Source organism: Pantherophis guttatus, chromosome 1 (assembly GCF_059756535.1).
Source record: "Pantherophis guttatus breed Tessera chromosome 1, ASM5975653v1, whole genome shotgun sequence".
Classification (NCBI taxonomy): Eukaryota; Metazoa; Chordata; class Lepidosauria; order Squamata; family Colubridae; genus Pantherophis; species Pantherophis guttatus.
Window position 1 is genome coordinate 293,166,977 of NC_142063.1, and position 11,206 is coordinate 293,178,182.

Genomic DNA, 11,206 nt, shown 5'->3' on the forward strand with positions numbered 1-11,206 from the left:
GTCTCTCAAGGCTGTGCTTAGATAGAGATATAATCGAGAACCACTTTGTGTAGTGGTTAAGGCACAAGGCTAGAAACCAGAAGATGGTGAGTTCTTAGGGATGAAGCCAGCTAAGTGACTTTCAGCCAGTCATTCTCTCACTGCTTCAGGAAGAAGGTTTCTGAAAGTCTTGCCAAGAAAACTTCAGGGACAAGTCCGGGCAGTCAGTGTGTTAACATTGATTTAAAGGCAACAAAAATATATCAGTAGTTAGATAGATATGATCATTCCATATGCTATTATGCATGCTCCCTAAGCTTGGCAAAACAGGAAACAAATTGTTGGTTTGGGACCAAGGAAGGTCACGTAAAATTTCCATTCATCCAGTAATTCACTAGATTTTCACACCAGCAATTTGCATGATTGTCCATACTTTCTGCAAAGAACAAGGAGGAGTGAGATTGCATGCCAGGATGTTAGATTTCCCTGCTTGACCACACATTTGCCGATCCTGTTCTTGGCTGACTGCATGCTTGGCATGATATACAGAGATCATATGCCTGGAGAATCAATTCACCATCGCAGATAAACTGTTCTTAGACATAGTTCAGACATTCATTTGTTTGCTTATACAGCTGCTCATTTTATATGTTATAATGAGGGGTCCTTGGTGCTCTCTCAACTTGGTTGTCTTCTTGCAGACATTTCATTACCCAAAACTGCACTGATGATGTTACCTAATTTGGGCAATGAAACATCTGCAAGCAAACAACCAAGCTCAGACAGCACCAAGGACCCCTCATGGGCAGATCACAAAACAAGACTAAAAACATCAAGCAAAATAAATAAATAAAAATATTACAAAATCTCCCAGTTCCCCCAAAAGCAAGCATCCACCCCTCCCCACATGTGTCCTCTGGATGAGATTCAAGGTGCTGGTTATCACCTATAAAGCCCTACATGGCTTAGGCCCAGGGTACCTGACGGACCATCTGCAGCCAGCGACAGCTCCCCATCGCCCGGTGCGTTCCCACAGAGAGGGCCTCCTTGGAGTGCCGTCGGCCAGGCAGTGTCATCTGGTGACTCCTAGGGAACGGGCCTTCTCTGTGGCCACACCTACTTTATGGAATCAACTCCCCCTGGAGCTCTGGGTGGCCCCTAACCTGCGCTCTTTCCGCCGTGACCTTAAGACATGGTTATTTCAACAGGCCGGATTGGACTGAAGGGGTTTTTAAGGAGAGTTTTAATGGTTTTTAACATCTAATATTGATTTGTCTTTTTTATTGCTGTGAGCCGCCCTGAGTCCTTTTCGAAGAGAGAGCGGCATATAAGCTTAATAAATAAATAAATAAATAAATAAATAAATAAATAAATAAATAAATAAATAAATAAATAAATAAATAAATAAATAAATTTAAGGGAAGAGACCTGAGGCATGACTAACCTATCTGACCTTGTGGCATGGGCAAATATCCAAAGGCAGAGGCCATTCTTCATATAATCTGGCCACTCAGGGTTTTAAAGGTAATAACCAGCATTTTGAATTGCACCTGAAAAGAAAGTGGAAGTATTACAGCTTGTGCAGCAACAGTATAAAAGGAGCAGACTATGGAGTGCCCAGAACTATGTGGGCTGCTGCATTCTGAACTAGTAGTAATATTTAGATGGTCTTCAAGTGCAGCCCATGTATATTCTGTTTTAGTAATCTAGCCAGGAAGTCACCAGGATATGAGTGACAATGAGCAAGTACTCCTGTTCCCAGAAAGGGTGTAATCGGCATGCAAGATGAATCTGTGCAAAGTCTCACAATTAAGCTATTTGGCCAAAGATTCAAATAGGTCACAACACTGATAGTAACACATATTAGTTAAGTCACCTGGGTATCCAATATTCTATGATGCTGGTGGTTTGGTATGATACAATTCCCTTTTTCTCTAGGTATGGTTACAAACGTGCAGTAAGAAAAGTTATATGGACTTATTTCTCATTTTTCATCTTAAAATGTTCCAACAGTGTTGGAAGCAACCAGAAACTTCTACTTCTGAATAACAGAATTGGAAGGGACCTTGGAGGTCTTCTAGTCCAACCTCCTGCTCAAGAAGGAAACCCTCTACCATTTCAGACAAATAGTTGTCCAATCTCTTCTTTAAAATCTTTAGTGTTGGAGCACCCACAACTTCTGAAGGCAAACCGTTCCACTGGTTAATTGTTCTAACTATGAGAAAATTTCTCCTTAATTCTATCTTGCTTCTCTCCTTGATTAGTTTCCATCCATTGCTTCTTGTCCTGCCTTCAGGTGCTGAAGTTTTGCTCAGTTCTCACTGAGTGAGACTATCAGCCTTTAAGTATTTATTCCAAAGTATTAACATCTCAACTCAGATGAGCATTACAACTGCTTTTCTTTTTCTTTTCTTCTTCTTCCTCCATGCTTATAGAAGTGCCAGAACGGCACATCACTTTCTTCTCAGAAATCTGCTTCCAGGGGACTACTGAAGACCTCGTAAAATTGGAACCACTTTGTTGCCTGTTCCAAGTATATAGATCTCAGCTACATTCTGTAGGATAGATTTGCATTAAGGTTTTCAATATGTCTAATGAATAAAACCAAAATGTTTTTTAAAGAAATTGTAAAAACAGAATAACTATAAATTATATTACTAGAGAGCAGTGGTGAGATCCAATTTTTTTTACTACCAATTCTGTGGGTGTGGCTTGGTGGGCGTGGTGTGGCTTGGTGGGCGTGGCAGGGGAAGGATACTGTAAAATCTCCATTCCCACCCCACTCTGGGGCCAGCCAGAGGTGGTATTTGCCAGTTCTCCAAGCTACTCAAAATTTCCGCTACCGGTTCTCCAGAACCTGTCAGAACCTGCTGGATTTCACCCCCGCTAGAGAGCTAGATGGATGAATGATCTGAGAATATTTGCATTTGCTGGATATACCCACTTATCAAAATAAACTGCTGTTTCATAATTTCTTTTTAAATATTATTGCAAAAACCAGCATTTCTTTCCTCCTCCTGCGCGAGCTGCACTGGCTCCCAGTTGTCTTCCGGGTGCGCTTCAAGGTGTTGGTTATCACCTTTAAAGCGCTCCATGGCATAGGGCCTAGCTATCTTCAAGACCGCCTGCTGCTACCAACGACCTCCCATCGACCCGTGCGCTCCCACAGAGAGGGCCTCCTCGGGGTGCCATCAGCCAGACAATGTAGGCTGGTGACCCCCAGGGGGAGAGCCTTCTCTGTGGGGGCACCTACCCTCTGGAATCAGCTCCCACCAGAGATAAGGAGAATCCAAGACCTCAGTGCCTTCCGTCGCGCCCTTAAAACCCATTTATTTAAACAAGCCGGGCTGGCTTAAGATGAAATTTTTAACTGTTTTTAAATGTTTTAAACGTTTTTAATTGGTAAATGAGTTTTAATTGGGCCAAATTTATATATCTTTTAATTGTTTTTAATATTCTGCATGTTTTTTAATCTGACTGTACACCGCCCTGAGTCCTCAGGGAGAAGGGCGGTATAGAAATCCAATATAAAATAAAAAATAAATAAAATATATGTAAGGAAAACCTTAGCTTGAAGCCACAGTTATATAAGCTTCTTTGAAGGCAGAATCAGATTAATAATGGTGCTCAACAATGAAAAAGAATATGAATTTTTTAAACTATAAAAATGCCACACAAGATATGTATCCTTGACAATTTGTAATGTAACTTTGCATTGAAAATATAAAAATATAATGATGTAAGAAACTATGCCAATTATTCAGAAAACTGGAAAAAGAATGGATTTTTATAGTATTTGTCAAGAAACAGATTATGATCAAAAGTTAAACAATGGAGTAACCCTACACTGTTAAATCAATTGTCCTATGTTAAATCACAGTTAAAGTTCAAATCTGACTGCCAAGTGATTATATTACTGTCTGTTGTCATCTATCTATCTATCTATCTATCTATCTATCTATCTATCTATCTATCATCCATCTATTTATCATCTAACAGAATAACAGAGTTGAAAGGGACCTTGGGAGTATTCTAGTCCAACCCCTTGCTCAGGTAGGAAACCCTATACCATTTCAGACAAATGGTTGTCCAATCTCTTCTTAAAAACTTCCATTATTGAGCATCCACAATTTCTGGAGATAAGTTGTACTACTAATTAATTGTTCTAAATCTCAGGAAATTTCTCCTTAGTTCTAGGTTGCTTCTCTCCTTGATGAATTTCCACCCATTGCTTCTTGTCCTACCTTCAGGTTCTTTGGAGAATAGGTTGACACCCTCACTCCTCAAATATTGGAACACTGCTATCATGTCAACCCTAATCCTTCTTTTCATTAAACTAGCGATACTCAACTCTAGTAACCAGTCTTTATGTTTTAGCCTCCAGTCCCCTAATCATCTTTGTTGCTCTTTTCTGTACTCTTTCCAGAGTCTCAACATCTTTTTTTACATCGTGGCATCTAAAACTGGATGCAGTATTCCAAGTGCGGCGTTACCAAGGCATTATAGAGTGGTATTAACAGTTCATGTGATCTTGATTCCATCCCTCTCTTAATGCAGCCTAGGACTCTCTTTACTTCAATATTTATTTGCCTCCATATTCCAATGATTCTAGATAATCATTGATTATCTAATAGAATAGAATAGAATAAAAACATATAGCAAAAGAAAGACTATTTTGTACATTGAGAGCATATGCACCAAAGATAAATTCCTTGTGTGTCCAAACACATTTGGTCAATAAAGAATTCTATTCTATTCTATTCTATTCTATTCTATTCTATTCTATTCTATTCTATTCTATTCTATTCTATTCTATTCTATTCTATTCTATTCTATTCTATTCTTAGTCCCGGCAAACCTCTTTAATTCATACAGCTGTAAATTACTTTCATTTATAGTCTGCAAGGCTTGATAAACAGTCTTTCAGAAGAATGTTTACAAACACTCACCTTATCTCCCTTGGAATGCTGCCAGAGAACTAATTGCCAAATGCAGGGCAAGGCCAAACTTAGCAGAGTCAAACAGAGCTTTTCCAGAGCTTTAGTGACCAGATGAACTAATTGCTTCCTGCAAAAGCTCACGTCCTGTTCGCTTCTCTTTTATGTCTTATGGGAGGGGCCAATCATCTCCAAGCCTTACTCCCAAGTCGACCCTGTTTCCTTAATTGTTCCTGTCTCCTGGCAGCTTTGCGCATGCGCACAATGGGAACAGGCTCACACTGTTCTTCTACCTCATTGATGTCAGACTCCGGAGACTCCGGAGGCAACAAAGAACTCCCAGATGGCCTTGGCCCCTTCTCTGCCTCCAACTCAGAGCCATCATCCAAGCCTTCCCCAGACTCCAGGACTTGCCCACGTTCCTCCCCAACCTCCTCACTGTCCAAATCTGCTGCCAGCTCTGCTGGCAGGCCACAAAACATAGTAAGGGATAATAAGAACTACATAGTATCACCACCTTGACTTTTTGGTGGAAATACATAATTGGGTATGATCTGGATATGGATTAAACTCCCAGAAATTTAAGATAGACCTTAAAGCAGAGGAGAGATGCCAAGTCCTAGAACACTAACCACAGGAATAGCAAGCCGCTCAACTGCTCCTCACCTAGCACCACTGCCCAAAATGACATACTCGGGAAAATGTGGATCTAGAACAGTAGAACAGTATTTCCTAAAGTAATATGATATTACAGTGCCACCCTGCCTAAGCTAGAACTTTCCAAGTCTGCTGGATCAATGGAATATTTCATTAAATGACACTCGAATTACTGTGTCATTTAAAGAAAAGAGAGCATGTTAGGTACTGCCAGAGAAATGACAACAAAATAGATATTAGAATGATATCCAATATCATCCAGAAATTATAACATTAATATGAAAAATATTTCATTGTCAGTGAAAGATTATTATTAACTGTATTAAGATTCCACTGTCTATAAAATGCCGTGAACTCACAAAATTCCTCTTGAACAAGTACTGACTGGCCACACAAGAAGAGAAAAGGATCACATGGAACTTTTGCTATAAATCCAAAGCAATGTGAAAATCCCTCATAAACATGTAGCCAAAAACCTGCTTTGGGTACAGTCATCAGTTTAATTTAGAAACTATAAAACTCATTGCTTACAATGAGATATTAGAAAACTGATGGAACAGAATGGAGAAAAGAACACTGCATTGTGTCTTAATTGTCAGGAATTATTAATTAAATCAGAATTAATAAAGGGAAAACATACAAATCAAATAGTTAGTTTGGTTTTAAACCAACAAAATTATGCACATTACATTTTGTAGTTAAAATCAGATCATGTCACTTGTTAAAATGATCAGATTTATTTCAAACATTAAAAATAAACAGTAACCAAAACACTGACATCTTTATTAATAGGAACATTCATAAGAGCATGTAGTATTTTGGAAAGTATAGGGTATATGGACATATATTCTTAGAAGTTATTTTGGGAATGAAATTAGCTAAAAAAAGATCAGAGAAATATGAAGAATAATATAATTTTCCTTACTAGTCCTTGGTGTTTCAAAACTCAGGATTCCTAGCAATGTACTGAATTATTGGTCTAATGAACAAAGTATGAAAGGCATTATCCATTACCAGATCTCAGAATTCATGCTATATTTCTACTGAAAATCACTTTGCCTTCTAAACATATTTTCCCATTTTAGAAAAAGTGATTTCATGCAGCCTATAAATCTTTTTTTTTTTTGAAAAAATGAATTGGTGGGGATGTTTTTCACTGGGAAGAAAAGGTACAATGTTGTTTCTTCTCCAGTGCTACTCTGATTGCCTGACTCTGATCATATCCATATGCCATATGCCAACCATGGTTATTTGCCAAATTTAAAGAGATAAAAGATCTAGTCAAGAATCTCCACCATTTTATAAAAACAAAAAATGAGACAAGGAGCCAATCACCAGGCTTGACAAGTAATGAAGCCAATCCTGCCACAAGAAAAAATATATATATTTCTCAGCATAGCACAATAGGGGACTTCAATTCCCATAGTTAAAGTAGAGCTTAACTGTAGTATAGTTAAATTTTAAAATTAAGGAAAATTGATTGTAAATTTAAAAATCACTTCATTTAATTAAGAGTGCCTTTTATATTAAACCCTTAGCTGGCAAAAGCAATGAAGCTCTAACATTTTAACAGGCTGACTTTTGTCTATACCGTAGAAGACGTACCTTGTCTGAATACCTTCTCTTGTCCCAAATAAAGTAATAAATTCCGGAAGAGAAACCTTGTCAATTTTGTGGACAATTTTGTGATGCTAAAACAATATCTTATTTAAACAATTTTGATATGCATATACCATATTCTCCTATGTATGTAAGGCTAAGACCTACTCACCAAGTTCAAGGAAGATACCTGTTCAAAAGCTGGGTTCTAAGTGCTGTGTAATAGTAGAGGTTTTTGAAGTTTTGCTGGTCACATGACTTACCTGAAGCAATCTGTCAGATCATCTGAAAAATGACACATACTTTGCAGATATACAAAAAGGCACTTCCTCCTCTGTTTTTATATATATATATATAATTTTTATTAAAACTTTTTAAAAGGAAGGTTAACAACTAATGCAACCTAACATAAAGTAGAGGAGGGGGGGAAGCTAAAATGCGAATAAGGCAAAAAAAGAAAAAAAAATTAAAAAGGAAATGAGGATAAAAAGTGGCTTCTGAGAGTCTTCACAGCAGGTAGAATTACATCATGATTCTCCTCTTTTTACTTCCTCCTCTGTTTATGGTTTTGTTTTTCCCTTCCAAATCATGCAGCATAAACAGATGACGCCGCGGGTCACACTCATGCCACCAGAATGCATCTGTATTTTTAATAGATATCCAGCACACGCTATAAATTTTGATGCTTTTTGGGTGTGGGCAGGGGGGAGGGGAGGCAGAGTCTTGCCACTTCTCTCCAACATACTAAAAAAATATTCTATACAAACATGAGCACAATCGCACACACAAATATAAACACGCAGAGACATCTCAGTGCCCAGAAATTAATCAACTGAAGAAAATGTGCTAAGAACAGTCAGGGGACAAAGTCTGTGAGCAATCTGCCAACTGCATTCTATTGCTGTAATTATATAAATTCCAGAGAATAATTTTGAAGCACTTTTTATTGATTACCCATTTTTCTGTTATCCACAACTATAGGTGGAGGGCCCTAAAATTACTCCATGCCCTAAAGGTAAAGGTAAAAGTTTCCCCTGTCCAATCATATCCAACCCTGGGCTCCTCTCTGTTTCTTAGCTGAGGGAACAAGCATTGTCCAAAGACACTTCCGTAGTCATGTGGTCAGCATGACTATATGCCGAAGTGCATGAAATGCTGTTACCTTCCCACCAAAGTGGTATCTATTTATCTACTCACAGTTGCATGCTTTCAAACTGCTAGATTGGCAGGAGCTGGGACAAGTAAAGGAGCTTACCCCACCATGAAGTGCTCGTGTCTCGAACCCGGGCTGTCAGCTTTCCAACTGACAAACTCATCCCCTTTTAACTGCTGAGCCATTGTGTCCCCATATTGTCTTAAAGATACTGCCTTAAAACCATTCTCTCCCACCTTATCCACAAGAGCTACATTTCCACACTGAATATTCTACAGTGTATACACATGAGCACTCTGTTAGAATGTATTAAGCATGAACACCCAAATTAATGATCCATGTATTAATTACTAATGCCAGCATATTGCAACTGTCATATAATGCCAGCCTTATATAATGCTGTGGAAAAACAATAGTAGGTGGTTTTATTCCACATATTTATCTGAATGGACATGAATGAAAAACTGAGCATGGAAAACTCATTCAATGCAGGCTAAAAAGGCATAATCATTTAATTATGTGGAAAAGTACCAGAATGAAGAGTCTGAAGAAGACACAACAAAAGATGGTTCTCAAAACAACAAATTGCTCTCATATGGTTTGAATGAGACAATAACATTCTAGAGAGAAAGTACCAGGTAGTATGCCAAGATGGCATTGGTCAAGCTTTGATGAAATGGCCAAGCTGTGTTGGAAGATATGGAAATGTATGGGAACTGTAGTCCTTGGAAACCCTAACACAGAACAAATATTAAATGTAGGTATCCCATCTTGAAGCTTTGGAACACATACTATAGATAGCCTGGCCAGCTAAACTATGAGTTGAGAATATATACATGTGTGTATGAATGAGCAAAGATGTTTGTTTAAAAGTGAAGCAAGGAAGATGTAAGCCTGCATTTGTTTGTAGATGTCTGAGCTTCTGGATAAAAAAACAAGTAGTTCTGGCGATATGGATCTTGAATTGATCTGGCAGGGTTAGGGTTAACAGAGGCTCTTTCTTATCTAATATTGGGGGCTAATATTCATGAAAGGCAGTAGTGGGTTGCCCCCGGTTCGCACCGATTCTATAGAACCAGTAGTAAAACTGGCGGGAGGCTCCGCCCACTGATCCCGACATCATCAAAATGCTTCTGCACATGTGCAGAAGCTTCTGCGCTTGCGGCCCCACTGCGAACCGGTAGTAAAGGTAAGTAGAACCCACCCCTGATGAAAGGCCACTTTAATAATTCACCATCATAATAATTGCAAAAGACAGGTTTACTTGGCTCAGCTTACATGCTGCGACGATACCTCCAACACCATCAAACACAACATCTGCCTATCCCAAATCCTTCGGATAAATCCTTTTATCCGTGGATAAAAATGCCAAATCCAGTCTGAACATCTGATTGACTGCAAGACGAACCATAATAATACCAGACAAAAGATATGGACAGACTTAGATTCTACAGAAACTGCTACAGGCAATTGTGAAGGTCAAACTTTCACCATCTGCAGACCTTCTAGATGGATTTAAACTCCCCCAGCTAGCCTGGGACAATCCAAATTTTCCCTTAATAGTCTCCACAATGTTTAATACGTCATTCCAAAGAGGAAGCCTACAGAAAAGGTGATAAAATGCTGTACAATCAGGCCAGAAATGTATTAACAAAGGAGACCAGAGCAGCAAAAAGAAGCTACTCTGAAAAGCTAAAGAATCAGTTCTCAACAAATGAACCAGAAAATATGTGGAAAACTCTTAAAAATATCACCGGTTATGGCAAACCTCCTTCCCAGGCTGAAGGAAATCAACAACTGGCAGATGACCTGAACGGGTTTTACTGCAGGTTTGAAAGGAAACTACAGCCACCTATCTCCACAACCCCCATCTCAGACACACCAACAACAGCCAAACCTCCTACAACTGACCACATCCCGTTGGGTTCACAACCCCTAGTGATCACAGAAAAGGAAGTGCAAGACCTATTTCACAGACAAAAGCCAGGAAAATCTCCAGGCCCAGACAAGATAACTCCTTCTTGCTTAAAAGTCTGTGCTGACCAATTGGCCCCCATCTTCACCCGTATCTTCAATAAATCACTAGAGATGTGCTATGTTCCTTCTTGCTTCAAACGCTCTACCATCATCCCAGCGCTGAAGAAGCCCACCATCAAGGAACTGAACGACTACAGACCAGTTGCTCTAACATCTGTAGTTATGAAAACCTTTGAACGGCTAGTGCTGTCTCACTTGAAAACCATCATGGATCTGCTGTTAGACCCCTTGCAATTTGCATAACGAACAAATAGATCAACAGATGATGCTGTTAATATGGCTCTGCATTACATCCTACATCTTGAATCTCCAAAGACCTACATAAGGGTCCTCTTTGTAGACTTTAGTTCAGCATTCAACACCATCATTCCAGACATTCTTCTAACTAAGCTAAACCAACTAGCGATATCTGAACACACTTGTAAATGGATCATAAGCTTGCTAACAGACAAGAAGCAGCAGGTGAAGCTAAACAGAATCACATCAGATACCTGTACAATTAACACAGGGACTCCACAAGGCTGTGTGCTCTCTTCACTTCTCTTCTCTCTATATAGCAATGACTGCATCTCTTACGATCCATCTGTTAAACTTCTGAAGTTTGCAGATGATACAACAGTGATCAGTCTCATTCGAGACAATGATGAATCCGCATATAGACAGGAGGTTGAACAATTAGCCTCGTGGTGACCAGAACAATCTGGAACTGAACACACTCAAAACCATAAAAATGGTGGTGGACTTTAGGAGAAACCCTCCCATATTCCACCTCTTACAATACTAGACAACACAGTATTAACAGTAGAGACCTTCAAATTTCTAGGTTCTACCATATCTCAAGATC